This window comes from Pongo abelii, chromosome 4 (assembly GCF_028885655.2).
Source record: "Pongo abelii isolate AG06213 chromosome 4, NHGRI_mPonAbe1-v2.0_pri, whole genome shotgun sequence".
In the NCBI taxonomy this organism is placed as follows: domain Eukaryota; kingdom Metazoa; phylum Chordata; class Mammalia; order Primates; family Hominidae; genus Pongo; species Pongo abelii.
Window position 1 is genome coordinate 190208175 of NC_071989.2, and position 13566 is coordinate 190221740.

The window sequence follows — 13566 nt, forward strand, 5'->3', positions numbered from 1 at the left end:
GAGTCAGTGTGAGCATGAGCAGCAGTGAACCCCACAGTGCACACACATCATGTTGAAAAGGAAGAGTGGGAAGGACAAATCTCACATGCTAAGTAGGGGTCATCTTTAAATGGTAGGACAATTATTTTCAAATCTTGGTTTATTTGCCTTGTAACAGAAAGTTAGTAATAAAATCTTTTGGCTAGAATTAAATCTATTTTAAGAAAGGTGGCTTCTTATTCAGCACAAAATCTTCTAGAAGGGATGATAAACAGATCAGCAGCACACGTGGATTCTGAGGAGGAAACGACTTTGGCAGGGATCAATAAGAGGGCAAGTTAGCTCAGGTCAGATTAGGAAGGAGGAGCCCTAAGAGGCTGCCAGGGACACACAGCCTGCACTGCGTGGTGTGCGCTGTCTGAGATTGGCTATTTCACGTTTATGAGGTGGCCTGGAGCTAGAAAGCCAAAGGCCCTGATTCCCTTTCTTCCCTGTCTCTCTCCTGTTCTGCTGTCCTCTTCCCACACCCACCTCAAGCAGTGTTACTGAATTGTTCGTGAGCACCACCACCAAGGTGCTGACGGTCACTCTGTATCCTCCTAGTTCTCCCGGGGCATCTACTATAGGAGCGGTCCAGTGTCAGCGGAGAGGAGGAGGACCCAGAGGATGTGAAGGTCAGGCCGCCTGGATTTGTCTGAGAAAAACAGTTGCTTTCTTAGCCTTATTTTATTTGGGTAAAATTGAGATATGAGAATCTGACAATATATATCTTAGATGAGTTACACAATGTCCTTGGGGGGAATTGTAAGTGAGAGTCTGTTCCCCACTGAGGGTTGATTTAAGACAGTGGGAGAAAATGACAGCATCAACCACACATTGTGGGGCAGTGAGCTTTTGCCTTGACCATTTTGTTCTCTCTTTGTAACAAAGTCACTTACTTGCCCACCAACATGGAGTTGAGAGGAAACATCCTCTGAGAAAAATTTGTCTTTACTGTGAGTCGATTTGCTCTCTTTTTCTTTTGGGTTCCTTTGAACACTGGTTTCCATCTTGTTTGCTAATGTCACTAAGTGAAGAAAAGTCCTGTGCACACAGGACACACCATGGTCTGTTGCATAGCAATGTATTTTCTGTCATTACAGAAATCCTCAGGAGTTATATGAAAGGGTATGTACTGGGGAACCCCTCTCATACTGATGAGTATCCAGATGATGAGGAATGTGCCACGGTCTCGCTGGCCTTCCTGTAGACAGGCAGCCTGAGTGGAGCTTCCTCTCATGGATGAGGACCTAGGCTGTGATGGGAGAAATGCTTGTTCCAGATAGAGCGTGATGGTCACATTCTGCAGTCCCTGGGAGCAGCTGCATGCTCTGAGGATGGGGTGAGGTTGTGCGCATCGAGTTGCTGTGTGTCTTTGAATTCACGTGGTGTGACTCTGAGTGTCCAAAATACGTAATGTCAGGGTCATGTAGAGGCTCAGCGTCTATCCCTCAGCCTAGTTCTGTTTTCCGTGTTCTCTGCTCAGGAAACACAGCAACATGAAAAGATAACCAAAGGGTTTTCCCTAGGGTGTGAGTGGCAGGGTGAGCACTTGCCTTCCTAGGGGGATAGAGAGTGACTCGTGCATTATGGGGTGGGGAAAAACAAATGTCACAGTGGTACAGCAGAGGCTCCATGATGTCCCCATTGAACCCACTGTTGACAAAGGTTTTTGTTTGCTCCTGAAGGCATTTGCAAAAAACAAGTCAGGGTGGTTGGCTTAAGATCATATTAAAATAAAATTATGAAAATTTTGGATTGAATTTCTTTTGGGAGCATGCATTTGCTGGAAGTACATTGTATATGAATAGAAGTTGATTGCTGTGTAGGCGGCAGTACTTATCCCACATTTTAAGACAATGAGGTTAGTGTGATTTTAAAATGTTCCTCGTTAACCTCAGAAACTATTTCCTCATAGCCCAATTCCCCTAGTCATCTCTAATCTCTAGAATACAGGTTTTTTTGTGGTATTTGGGGCTTCTGTTGTGTGTGATCAAAGGCACAAATCAGCATTACCAACATTGAGGCTCTAAGAATTCACAGATAGTTGTCCAGTGGGGTCTATTAGAGAGTGAGCAGGCTACAGCCTTGGCTTGGGCCTGCAAAGGAACACGATTTGTAGGAGCAGAAGGAAGGCATGAGGGCAGCAAAGCCATGGGGGGAAGCCAAGGTGCAACATTAGCAGAGTCAGTTCTACGTCATCACCTGCGCGTGGCCAGGATGTTCATATTCCAACTGAGGGAGAATGGGTCGAGGTCTGACTTCATAGCTGGCTTTAGCACTATCTGCCTGTCTTTCTAGGAGCCTGAAGAGATAAGCTACTTTGTTGTTTCTTGTCTTCTCTGTTTCCTGTATGTTGATGACAATGGCACCACCAGAAATTAATGAGAGGCAGAGAACAGGAGTGAGTTCCCAAAATACCCAGTTTGGCCCAGAGACGACATGATCAGCAGGGATGGACTTCAGGTTCAAGCCAGATACAAAGTATTTCCCAGGCCTGGTCTCTCTGGCTGGGACAGAGATCAGCTCTTACTTTTCACCTGCTTCTGGGAGTGGCCTGACAGCTGGTCCTTGTGTAGTTGCTGTTGGCCAAGTGTGATTTGGCCCAGAATTCTGTGTGACTGGAGGGAGTGTCAGCTTCCAGGCAGGATAGCTGCCCCACACTAGTTGCAGGGGAGGTGAGAAGGGACCCTGCTTCAGTGCAAGGTGAACTCAGCAAAGGGAGAGGGGCTGCTCCAGGGTTGAGGTGGTCTTTGCAACTCTCCTGTGTGACCTGTATAACATCACTTTGCCTGTTTCTCTGAGATAAGTCTTATAATTATTAGTCCCAAACTCTGTTTTGTTTTACTCATGTGTGGATGAATCCTGGCCATGGCTGGTCACTGGGAGGGCAAGGACTATGTCCTCCTCGTTCCTTCTCATCCCAGAGGTCAGCCCTGGGCAGCCCATCTTGGGCCTCAGTAATGTTCCAGTGCTTCCAACCCCTTTGCTGAGATTAGCGCCAGTGTGAAAAGGCTTCCTGCTCATCTCCTTCAATCTGTTGTTTCTCCTGATAATCTAGAAACCTGAGTGGATTCTGATCCAAGGTCCCAGGAGAATAGGGTGGGCTCCTGAAGTCAATGAAGTGTCCCCCTCATCTCTACCCTGGCCACTTTGGTTCAGCTTTTCTCCTTGCAGAAGATGCTCTTTTTCTGTTTACGAGTCTACCTTTGCTGGACCAGGTTGTTTTATTTTTGTTGTGGCATCCCTGTACTTCACAGGGGGCCTGTAGCTTGTTCTGTGCCCCTGAAGTACCCATCCATGAATGCTTAGATCAGAGCAGCAAACCACTCTGCCAGGAATCACCAAGGGGGAGAGTCACATCTTCCTCATCTTTGGGTTTAGACCTGTGCATTCCAGTGTGGTCCTCAGTGGCATATGTGCCCATTCATGTTTAAATAAATGAAAACATTAATAACCTCCTCACAAGAGCCATGCTAGAAGTTCCCAGTTGCCAAAAGTCTACTCTTAAGAGAGCATCCTCATTCTCCCAGAATCATCTGGGAAGCAGCTGCTGTGAGTCTGGCCCAGGTTCTGTTCTCTTCACCCACCTAACTCAGTGCATTTGCATCAAGGCTGGAATCTCAGGTTCTCAGATTGGAGGTAAGAGATGCTATGAGCCTGTGTCAGTGAACAGTTGAAAGGGATTATTTCAGGTCCTCTGTCTCACCTGAAGGCTCACAACTGTGAGCAGTGCCTTCATAAAGGCCCGAGTTCACAGAGCCCAGGGAGGATCACAGTGGACAGAGCAGTAGTGCTGATGTTTGTGTCTCTGTACATGGGCTCATGGGCACCACCTCTGGATCCGTCCAGGAGGAAATAGACTGGTCAGGTAGGGACCAACACTCCAGGGTTGACCAGTGAGAGAAGGTTCTTGGGAATTGGGTTGCACTTGTTTTGGAGCCTAGGATGGGATCTATGAAGTCACCAAATATAAAAGGAAATAGGTGTACAAGTCTGACTTGTTTTTTGTTTGTTTGTTTGTTTTTTATTTTAATGAGAAAGTCGTAAGAGTTTTGTTCTCATGGGCTTTGTGCGAGTTGTGTTTGTCACCATCATTTCTTGCTCTGGAGTTTAAAGATTACATTTTGCAAAGACCTGCCTTTGCCACAGCAAGCACCAGAGCCCTGGGTTTTGATGAGGTAGCATTTTTTTTGTGAATTGAGATCACAAGAGGAGTATGCAGGTGTAAAGTTGAGTGTGGGGTGGGACACAGCCCCCAGCCCCTCACAGGCGCTACATGATCCTGAAGACAAAGTCCTTCATACGTGTGCCGGGAGGTGAAAGGAGCCCACAGTCTTTCTCTACACTCTCGGGACCTGCAACAGCACTTTGCTGTCCTGTCCTCACCATCTGCTCCTGCTCTAAGGGTGCTCCCTAGGTTGGATGACACAGGGAATCCTTACTCTGGGATTGCTACGTGTACCCCAGCATCCTGGAGTCCTGAGGGCAGAACACATGATGGACCACAGTTTTGGCCTCCAGTCCTCACCCAATCCCATCCAATCCCAAATCCTTGGGTTTCGAATGAAACCTAAATTGGCTTTCACTGGAGAGGCCCGAGTCCAGCTGTTGTTCAAGGCCCTCTGTGGTTGGCAGGATTCCTAGGGGATATGTGTGGAGGGGCTGCTGTGTTGCTGTAGGCAGTGGGTCTCGCCCTCCCTCATAGCACAGAGGAAATGATACAGGCTATGGAGAAGGCTTCAGAAATGAGCACATCAGAGCCTCTGGGGTTGGCTCCACAGCCCTGGAACAGTGGGTTCTGAGTGGTTCTCTCGACAATAACTCTCCCCTTTCCTTCCTATGGCCACCCCATCACTGCTGCTCCTCCGGACACTGATGCTTGCTTCACAGAATTGGAAGACTCCACCATTACAGGCAGCCACCAGCAGGTAATTGATCTCCTCTTATATGCTTTCTCTCTTTTATCCTCTTTCTGACTCATGAGCTCCTTTTTTAGCTCTGGTCCTTTTCCTCTTTCCCTCTCTTGTGATTGTTCTCCTGAAAGACCGGGTCTCATCCCACAGTGGAGGTCCTCGGGTCTTCAGTGTCGATAAAATCCCTCTCCAGCCCTCCTGGCCACTGCCTTGGCATTGCCCTGTTTACTGGCCCCCAGGTTGCAGCTTTGAATCTTGCTGAACAACCCTTCAGGGTCTGGGGAGGGGGCTGGGCTCGGGTCAGAAGAGCTGGACCCCACCCTACTGGAGGGACCCCCAGTGACATGTGGGTCAGCTCTGGGCACCCCCTTCACAGATAGCACTTTTCCTGCACTGGCGTCTCTGGACATGCACAGTTGTTCTCTTCCTCACAGATGTCAGAAAGTCCTTCCTCTGCACCTGCAGAAGAAGCAACAGAAAAGACCAAAGTGGAAAAGGAAGTGTGAGTGTGCAGCGGGCAGAATCATGGGGGAAGCAGATATGTGCCCATGTTATTCATGGCTACGCTCACTTTCTTGTTGTCCCATCAGGAAAACGAGAAAGCCTGGGAAGAAAACCAGGAAGTCCAGGAAGAAAACCCGGTGGAATGTCCTGAACTGTTGGGACATTTTTAATATATTTTAGAGACCTCTGAAGGTAAGTGAAGGATGCCCTGAGAACATGCTCCAGGAAACAGACACCCACTCCATAGCAGCCCCTGAGCCTGCTGGGCTGAGCCCTCCACAGGCTGCTTAGTGAGGGAGACACTGAGGTGCTGGTCGCACCCCCATGTGCAGGATTCCAAGGTCTGTGCACTGTGTTATTTGTCTGCAGTGACACTTCACCTCACCAACATCTCATCTGGGGGGACCTAGCTCTGTCCTCCCAGCCCCTTGAGGCCAAACAGGGAGCATCACTAGTTCATCCTGAGGAGACACTAGGGTTGACCATGAATCGCCCTCAGTTCAGGCCTCCTGGGAAAGGTGTGAGAGGGATGGAGGCACCCCCAGACTCCTTGTCACACAAGTAAGCAGCCCACCCGGCCCAGTATTGCAGGCCAGGAGGCACTCAGTAGGTCCTGGCATCAAGCAGAGAGCATGGCAGGATCCAAGAAGCACTGAAATGTGCCCAGTCCCGGGGTCCTTCAGCCTCTGTGGGGGTCTGGGGGCCTCCAGTCCCAGGGGTCCTTCTGCCTCTCGGGGGGTCTGGGGTGGCCTCATGCCCCATTTTTCAAGGTGAGGTTGGAGGTTTCTGTATGTAGAGGGCACTGGCTTGGGCATCAGTGGTTCTGTATCTGTGCCAAATACCAACAAAAAAAACCCCTGAAGACATTTCAGGGCCATGCTCACTTGGGAGGGGTTGAGGGCATGATTCAGGGAGCCTCTGTTTTTTAAATCTATTTTCCAGTCTTGAAATAAGGTACACATATAAATGTGTGTTTGTATCTATACACTGTTTTTCCCTCTTTCAAATGTATGTCTTCTGTAATCCTTTTATTATAGAATATACTAAAGTGAGAAATTTATGTCTTACCAAAGCATAATTTAAAAAATTACAAAGCAAAGACAGGTGCGGTGGGGATGCTAGAAAGACCAGGTCTTATTAGGCAATGACAATGACGTGCTCCAGGAAGCTACACATATTCAACGTGCAGTTCTTCTCCAGGAAGCTATGCATATTCAACATGCAGCTCTTCTGTCTGGATGACACACAGGATCTGGGTGGCAAGGCAGGGTCAGCACCTCCACCCTGTGTCATGAGCCCTCCTGCTCCTCTTAGGGCCCAGGGGCATGAGACTCTGCCTGTTGATCCTGGAATCCTCAAAACTCCGTTTCTCTGTGTCTGTTTTACTCTCTGGGGAACCAGCCCCTTGAAGGTGCCCATGTGAGCGCTCAGGTTCAGTTCTTCCTGCATGACACCCACAGACACTCTCTGTGGACAGATAACCCCTCAGCAGAGAGCAGCACACAGGGCTCAGTGCCTTGGCATCTGAGTAGACCTGACTGTGGGGAGCTCAGGGGCCCAACGTCACCTTCCAGGGCCCAAAGAGCTCTCTGAGACCTGCACACCCATCCCGGGGAGCCCCTCCTCCCTCCACCTCTGTGCCTCCCCAGTGACCCTTGCCACCTCTGTCTGTGTTGCAGATTCCTCGAACACCAGGAAGGGCCCTGATGTGGGGACGTCAACATGGCTCAGACTTCATGTGGATCGTCATTGTTTCGGGAACTGTGTTACTCCAAAAACTTTATAATCTTGGCTTAATTTGTTTTTAAATATTTTCCTGGCTGGGCACGGTGGCTCATGCCTGTAATCCCAGCACTTTGGGAGGCCGAGGCGGGTGGATCACCTGAGGTCAGGAGTTCGAGGCCAGCCTGGCGATCAAGGTGAAACCCTGTCTCTACTAAAAACACAAAAATTAGCTGGGCATGCTGGCGGGCACTTGTAATTCCAGCTACTTGAGAGGCTGAGGCAGGAGAATTGCTTGAACCTGGGAGGCGGAGGTTGCAATGAGCCGAGATCAGGCCACTGCACTCCAGCCTGGAGACAAAAAAAAAAAAAAAAATTTTCATGACTTTAACCTCTGTTTTTCAGAGAGCACAAATTGTTCTTTTGTTGTTTCTATTTTACATTTTTTCCTGAAGTTATTTTCCAATTGTTTTCATTCTTTCTGAAGTTTTGTTCACTCAGTTTTGAGTTTTTGTAATTTTGATAGACTTCTTTCGTGCTTTCATTTTCTTAATACTTTTATCTCATTTTTAAAACAAATCCATAGTACGGTAAGTTACATCAAGATGGAGTATTTTTGTTTTGTAGTGGTTTATATTCTGGATGTATTTTATATATGTAAGTGTTAGTGGCCTGGTGCAGTGGCTACTGCCTGTAATCTCAGCAGTTTGGAAGACCAAGGCAGGAGGATTGCTTGAGCCCAGGAGTTTAAGACCAGCCTGGGCAACATAGTGAGACCTCATCCCTACAAAAAAATTTTTTTAATTAGCTGGGCATGGTGGCATCTGTCTGTAATCCCAACTACTTGGGAGGCTGAGGCAGGAGGATTGCTTGAGCCCGGGAGGTGGAGGCTGCAGTAAGCCGTGACTGCACCACTGCACTCCAGCCTGGGTGACAGAGTGAGACCCTGTCTTTAAAAAAAAAAGTTTATTAATATTAATATCAGTTAGAAATCTAGTTTTTCGTTGCAGAACTAAACCAGCTTATAGCAGAAATAAGCACTTGGAGGGACATGTTACATTTTCACTGCAGGCCTTGAACCCTTAGCCACCAGCTGTGTGCCCTTCAGGGTTCTGTGGTTCCTGGTTCCAGAGAGATCACTTGCTCCACTGTAATGAGTGAAGAGTTCTTTAGGTGATGGCTGCTGGGCCCAGCTTTGCTGTTGTCTTTGCTGTCTTGTAAGCCTCGTGTTGCTCAAGTTCAGCTGTGTATGAGTGTACTAACTACTGTGAGCTTCTCCAAGCGTGTGCAAGCAATTTGAGAGGAGCCTTTTAACGATGTTTTACTGGGGGGGTCCGGTGAGGGAGATAACATGGGGGCAAGAAGGAAAGTTATTAATTCATGGGAAACTACCAGCCCTTCATCACCTAACTTGTGATTTACAGACACTGAGCGCATTGCAGGTTGAGAAGGTGCTTTGTCCTTTTTGTAGCCTTATGCTGTGCTCTTCAGAGCCGTGAGTGTGCTGCTTTTTCTCCCATTTTGTTTCTTGTAGATTGTTGTCCTTGATGCTGGAAAATATTTTGAAGACAAGACTAAACTGTGACCTATGCCACACTAGTTTATTGGAAAATGAGAAACTTACATTTTACTGACAAGCTTGGAAGTTTCTTCTGTCCCGCAGTGACCTGTGTTTCCCTGGTATTTACCTTACCACTCTGCTTGATTCTCCTTTTCTGTGGCAGTAGTTATGATGCCAACTTTTGGGGTTTCTTTGTTTCTCCTCTTTTCTTCCTACCTGCCAGCATTCAAATGGCCAATGCTATTAAGTGATGGAATTCAAGAATTTATTTATTTATTAATCCTGATATGGTTTCACTCATCCCTCAGTTTAACATTTAGGGTGCAAAGTAGTCACCTAGAGGTGCCACTCAGTATACAGCACTGTGTTTAGAAACTGAGGGAGCCATTAAATATTAGTCTCTGCTCTCTGAGACCTCAGCCAGGTGCAAAGAAGAGATGCAGAACCGCATTGCAGATTGTGTTATGTACACCCAGCAGCACCAAAATGTGCCTGGGAATCATGGGGGTCAGAAATTTACCTCTGAGGCAGGTATGGCTGAAGCTTTATGAAAAGAAATGGGGCCTGTGCCAGGCCTTAGATGTGGGATAAGGACGACATGTCAGGAAGCAGAAACAGTATCAGCAAAGGTGCTGCTGTGAGGCATGTGGGCCGTGTTTGGGGAACAGCCAGGGGCTTTTTTTGTCAGGTTTACAGCATCTGTGGGAGGCTGCGTTGGTAAATAAGCCCAGAGAAGTAGGCTGGGACTACTTACAGTAAAAGTATGCATGGCTTTGAAGGCCAGCTGAGTGGTATAAATAGAAACTATAAATAGTATCACTTTTATTGAGGACAGCTTTTGCTGCCAAAGGAGTTTTTAAACTTTTTTGGATTGTGTAATTGGTGGTTAAAGAATTATTGACCGAAATGTATCCGATCTTTGAGTGTTTTAGCATGCTAGATTATTGGAGGTGAAATGGCTAAGTCAAAGGTGATGAGTGTTTTTGAGACTCTTGATGTTAATTGCAAAATTAACCTCTAAAAAGGCAGTGCCAGCTTAGACCATGAATGAGAGCTCTTGTTTTATCTCGTCCTTGCTGAGCTGGGTATTACAACACTGAAACCTGCAGTGCACTCTCTCTCTCTCTTTCTCTCTCTCTCTCTCTCCTCCCTTCCTCCCTTTCTTTTACTTCTCTTAGGATAGGCTCGTCTGTACTTTTTTGATAGAGGTAACCATTTGCCACACCATTTTCTGAAGGGCCTGCTCTCTTCCCCATTCATTTGTGACGGCACATTTATCCCACCCTAAGCTTTGATAACATGTTAGGATCTTTCTGTCCTGCCCTCTCAAAGAGGTTAAATATTTTTTTATAATGACTTATAATTGACTGAAGTTATAATGGTTTTCTCATGTCAAATATAAAAACAGGCTGGGCGCGGTGGCTCACGCCTGTAATCCCAGCACTTGGGAGGCCAAGGCAGGTGGAACGCTTGAGTCCAGGAGTTCCAGACCAGCCTGGACAACATGGGGCAACCCTATCTCTACAAAAAAAAAAAAACAACAAAAAAACCTCAAAAATTATCCAGGCACGATGTTGCATGCATGTAGTCCCAGTTACTCGGGAGGCTGAGGTAGGAGGATGGCTTGAGCCTGGGAGGTGAAGATTGCAGTGAGCTGAGATCACACCACTGCACTTCAGTCTAGGCAACAGAATGAGACTCAATCTAAAAAAAAAATTGTACACTTTATTGACTCATTAATTACATAAATGAGTCAATAGGTATTTTTGATTACAAATTGTGTAGCCACTACTTTAAAGCTTGCTTTATTTTATTTTCTTGATTTTGTTGACTCATTTATGTCTTAGTCTTTTTTATTATAAATTATTTATTGTTTAGTCACTACCTTAGAGCCTGCTTTATTTTTTTCTGAATTTTATTGACTCATTTATGTCTTAGCCCTTTTTATTACAAATTATTTATTGTTTAGTCACTATTTCAGAGTCTGTTTTATTTTTTCTTAGTTTTATTTAAGGATGATATTGATGATGAAATGTCTTACGATGATCATTTAGAGGTTTATTTTGAACAACTGGGAATTCCAGGAATGATGGAATAAAACATATGAAGTAGAAGGACTGGAACCTCCAGAAAAAGTACTTTAAGTTACCTGCAGGTGATCCTAGTCAGGTATGTTATAGTCTTAATGGCTTTTCAGAAATTTGACAGAAAATCACTATTGATCTCACTGGATGTTTACATGAATTTTAAGCCTTTGGTTTTCTTTTAACTCTGTTTTTTACAGGTATGAATTGATAAGAAATGCCTGCACCTTCCCTCCTTCCTGTCTTTCCCTTGCCTATAGAAAATTAAAAGGCAAAACAATGGACATTCAGATGAACCAGTGGCTAGCATTTACCACCTTTTGCAGTTTCTTTCTCTTTCTGTAAGTACCTTCTTCTCTGAATCATTTGAAAGTAAGTTGCAGAGAGAATGATGTTTTACCCCGCTTCAGCATTTATCTCTTGCAAATAATGACATATTTCTACATAATTACAGTTCTACCATCTAACTATAATACAGTAATTTAATGTACAGCCCATATTCAGATTTACCTGTCTCCAAAATGTTATTTTTGTTTTAGATCCACAGTTTAATAAAAGATTAACCTTGCTTTTAGTTGTCACGTTTCTCTATTCTTTTACTTTGGAGTAGTTCTTTCAATACATGAAACATTTTGAAAAATCTAGGCGCTTTGTTTTACAGAGTGACCCATAATCTAGATGTATCTGGTTGCTTTTTTCTTCTCCTGACTAGAATAGATTGAGCATTTTGGCTAGCGTACAGATTAAATAGTGTTCTCCTGAGTCGATCCAGATTAAACAGTGATAATGCCTAATCCAGATTAGGCAGTGTTGTGTACTTACCGCCTCACACCAGGAGATGTTTGAGTCTGTTTGTCCCACAACTGATGAGGCTATGTTTAATAATTTTGGTTAAGGTGGTGTCAACTGGACATCTCCTTGTGAAGGGAGCTTTTCCCTTTTGTTATTAGTCATCTGTGGGATGAGACATCAAAGCACTGTGAACATCTTATTCCCCGGCAACCTTCACGAGCTGGTTTCAGCGTCATTGCTGAAGCCTCTTGGAAACATTGATTACACCCGTGGTTCCAATGGTGATTTTTCTCATTCCTTTTACATTGATTACCTGCCTCCTTCAGTGAGGTAGATGTTGTCTGCTCCCCATGTTTTCCCCTTCAAAATGTTTAATTTTAATTTAAATGATTAATACAGCTAAGTTAGTCTTTCAACAGGCAAATGAAAACAGTAGCCTGAAGTGTCAGTTTCGACCAGAAAATAACAGCTCTGATTTCTCATGGTTCACATTCTTCTGAAACGACTCAGGAAGAGGCTGAGGAAGGCCGTGTTGTTTGTCTGCCTGGGACTAGTAAGTATAGAAATAGGATTCCTTTGTTCTTAAATTCTACCTTTGACTTCATTTTTAAAATATCATTTCTTTGGTATGATTTTGCTCATGCCTGTAATCCTGGCATTTTGGGAGGCCAAAGAGGGAGAATTGCTTGAGCCCAGGAGTTTGAGACCAGCCGAGGCATCATAGGGAGACTCTACACACACACACACATGCACACACTCTCTCTCTCTCTCTCTCCCTCTCTCTCTCGCTCTCTCTCTCCCTCTCTCTCTGTCTCTAACCAGGAGTGGTGGCATGTGACTACCTGGGAGGCAGAGGCTGGAGGATCATTTGGGTCTAGGAGGTGGAGGCTGCAGTGAACCATGATTGTGCCACTGCTCTCCAGCCTGGGTGACAAGAGCAAGACCCTGTCTCACAAAAGAAGGAAGAGATCATCTGTTCGTCTTCTTGATTTTTGTCGAAATGTGATATGTGATAGTTGATAAGCTTTATGCATATGTCAATCTGTGGCCATTTAATTTTGAACTAAGGACTTGTTCTATTATAGCACAGTAATCACAAATAGTGACTATTTGTCATTAAAAACAATATATTTAGTTTTAATACGGTTGAGTACTCACAAATTTCTGGGGAAACTTGGTCAGGACATTTCAACTGAGAATTGTCAGGCACCTTCTCACTGATAGGCATGCTGCTCGGTGGTGCAGCTCATATGCAGACAACTCCCTTCATGTAATTTAGTAGGAAAATAACAAATACTTGTATATAAAGTAAAGCAAAATTCTGGTTATTGAATCACAGCACCTACTGTGCTCAAGTTCTCAAGTTCTGATTGAGTTCTAAAAGTTTTTTGAAGATTGGAATTCTTCATATGTAAGTAAAAACAATTCCTGATGACCCACTTCTAGTCCATCTTCTAAAGAAGTATTTAATCTGGGCCGGGTGTGGTGGCTCATGCGTGTAATCCCAGTACTCTGAGAGGCCGAGGCGGGTGGATCATGAGGTCAGTAGATCAAGACCATCCTGGCCAACATGGTGAAACCCCGTCTCTACTAAAAACACAAAAATTAGCTGGGTGTGGTGGCACGTGCCTGTAGTCCCAGCTACTTGGGAGGCTGAGGCACCAAAATCGCTTGAACCCGGGAGGCGGAGGTTGCAGTGACCCGAGATTGCACCATTGCACTCCAGCCTGGTGACAGAGCGAGACTCCATCTCACAACAAACAAAGGAGTATTTGAGCTGGGCGTGATGGCTCACTCCTGTAATCTCAGCATTTTTGGAGGCCAAGGCATGAAAATTACTTGAAACCAGGAGTTTGACACCAGTCTAGGCAACAATAGCAGGACCCCATCTCTACAGAAAATTTAAAAATTAGCTGTGCAGGAGACTGAGCTGGGAGGATCACTTGAGCTTAGGAGTTGGAGGTTACAG

The 13566-nt window shown here is 45.4% G+C and overlaps 2 long non-coding RNA genes across 3 annotated transcripts; one reads left to right on the forward strand and one right to left on the reverse strand.

Moving 5' to 3' along the window:
- The first annotated feature begins 217 nt into the window (after positions 1–217).
- LOC129059733 (uncharacterized) lies at positions 218–11373 on the forward strand. Of its 2 annotated transcripts, XR_010140092.1 has the most exons (7): positions 218–1360; positions 4912–4949; positions 5311–5436; positions 5525–5630; positions 7118–8840; positions 10725–10890; positions 11006–11373. It is a non-coding gene; the product is annotated as an uncharacterized LOC129059733 (long non-coding RNA). The 2 variants fall into 2 exon arrangements; XR_010140093.1 differs by lacking the exon at positions 218–1360 and having other exon boundaries at positions 2689–4949; positions 5369–5436; positions 7118–10890.
- Positions 8824–12866, reverse strand: LOC129059735 (uncharacterized). The gene is made up of 3 exons (XR_008525781.2): positions 12756–12866; positions 11628–11759; positions 8824–8937 (listed from the first exon to the last, which is right to left on the reverse strand). It is a non-coding gene; the product is annotated as an uncharacterized LOC129059735 (long non-coding RNA).
- Positions 12867–13566: the final 700 nt, after the last annotated feature.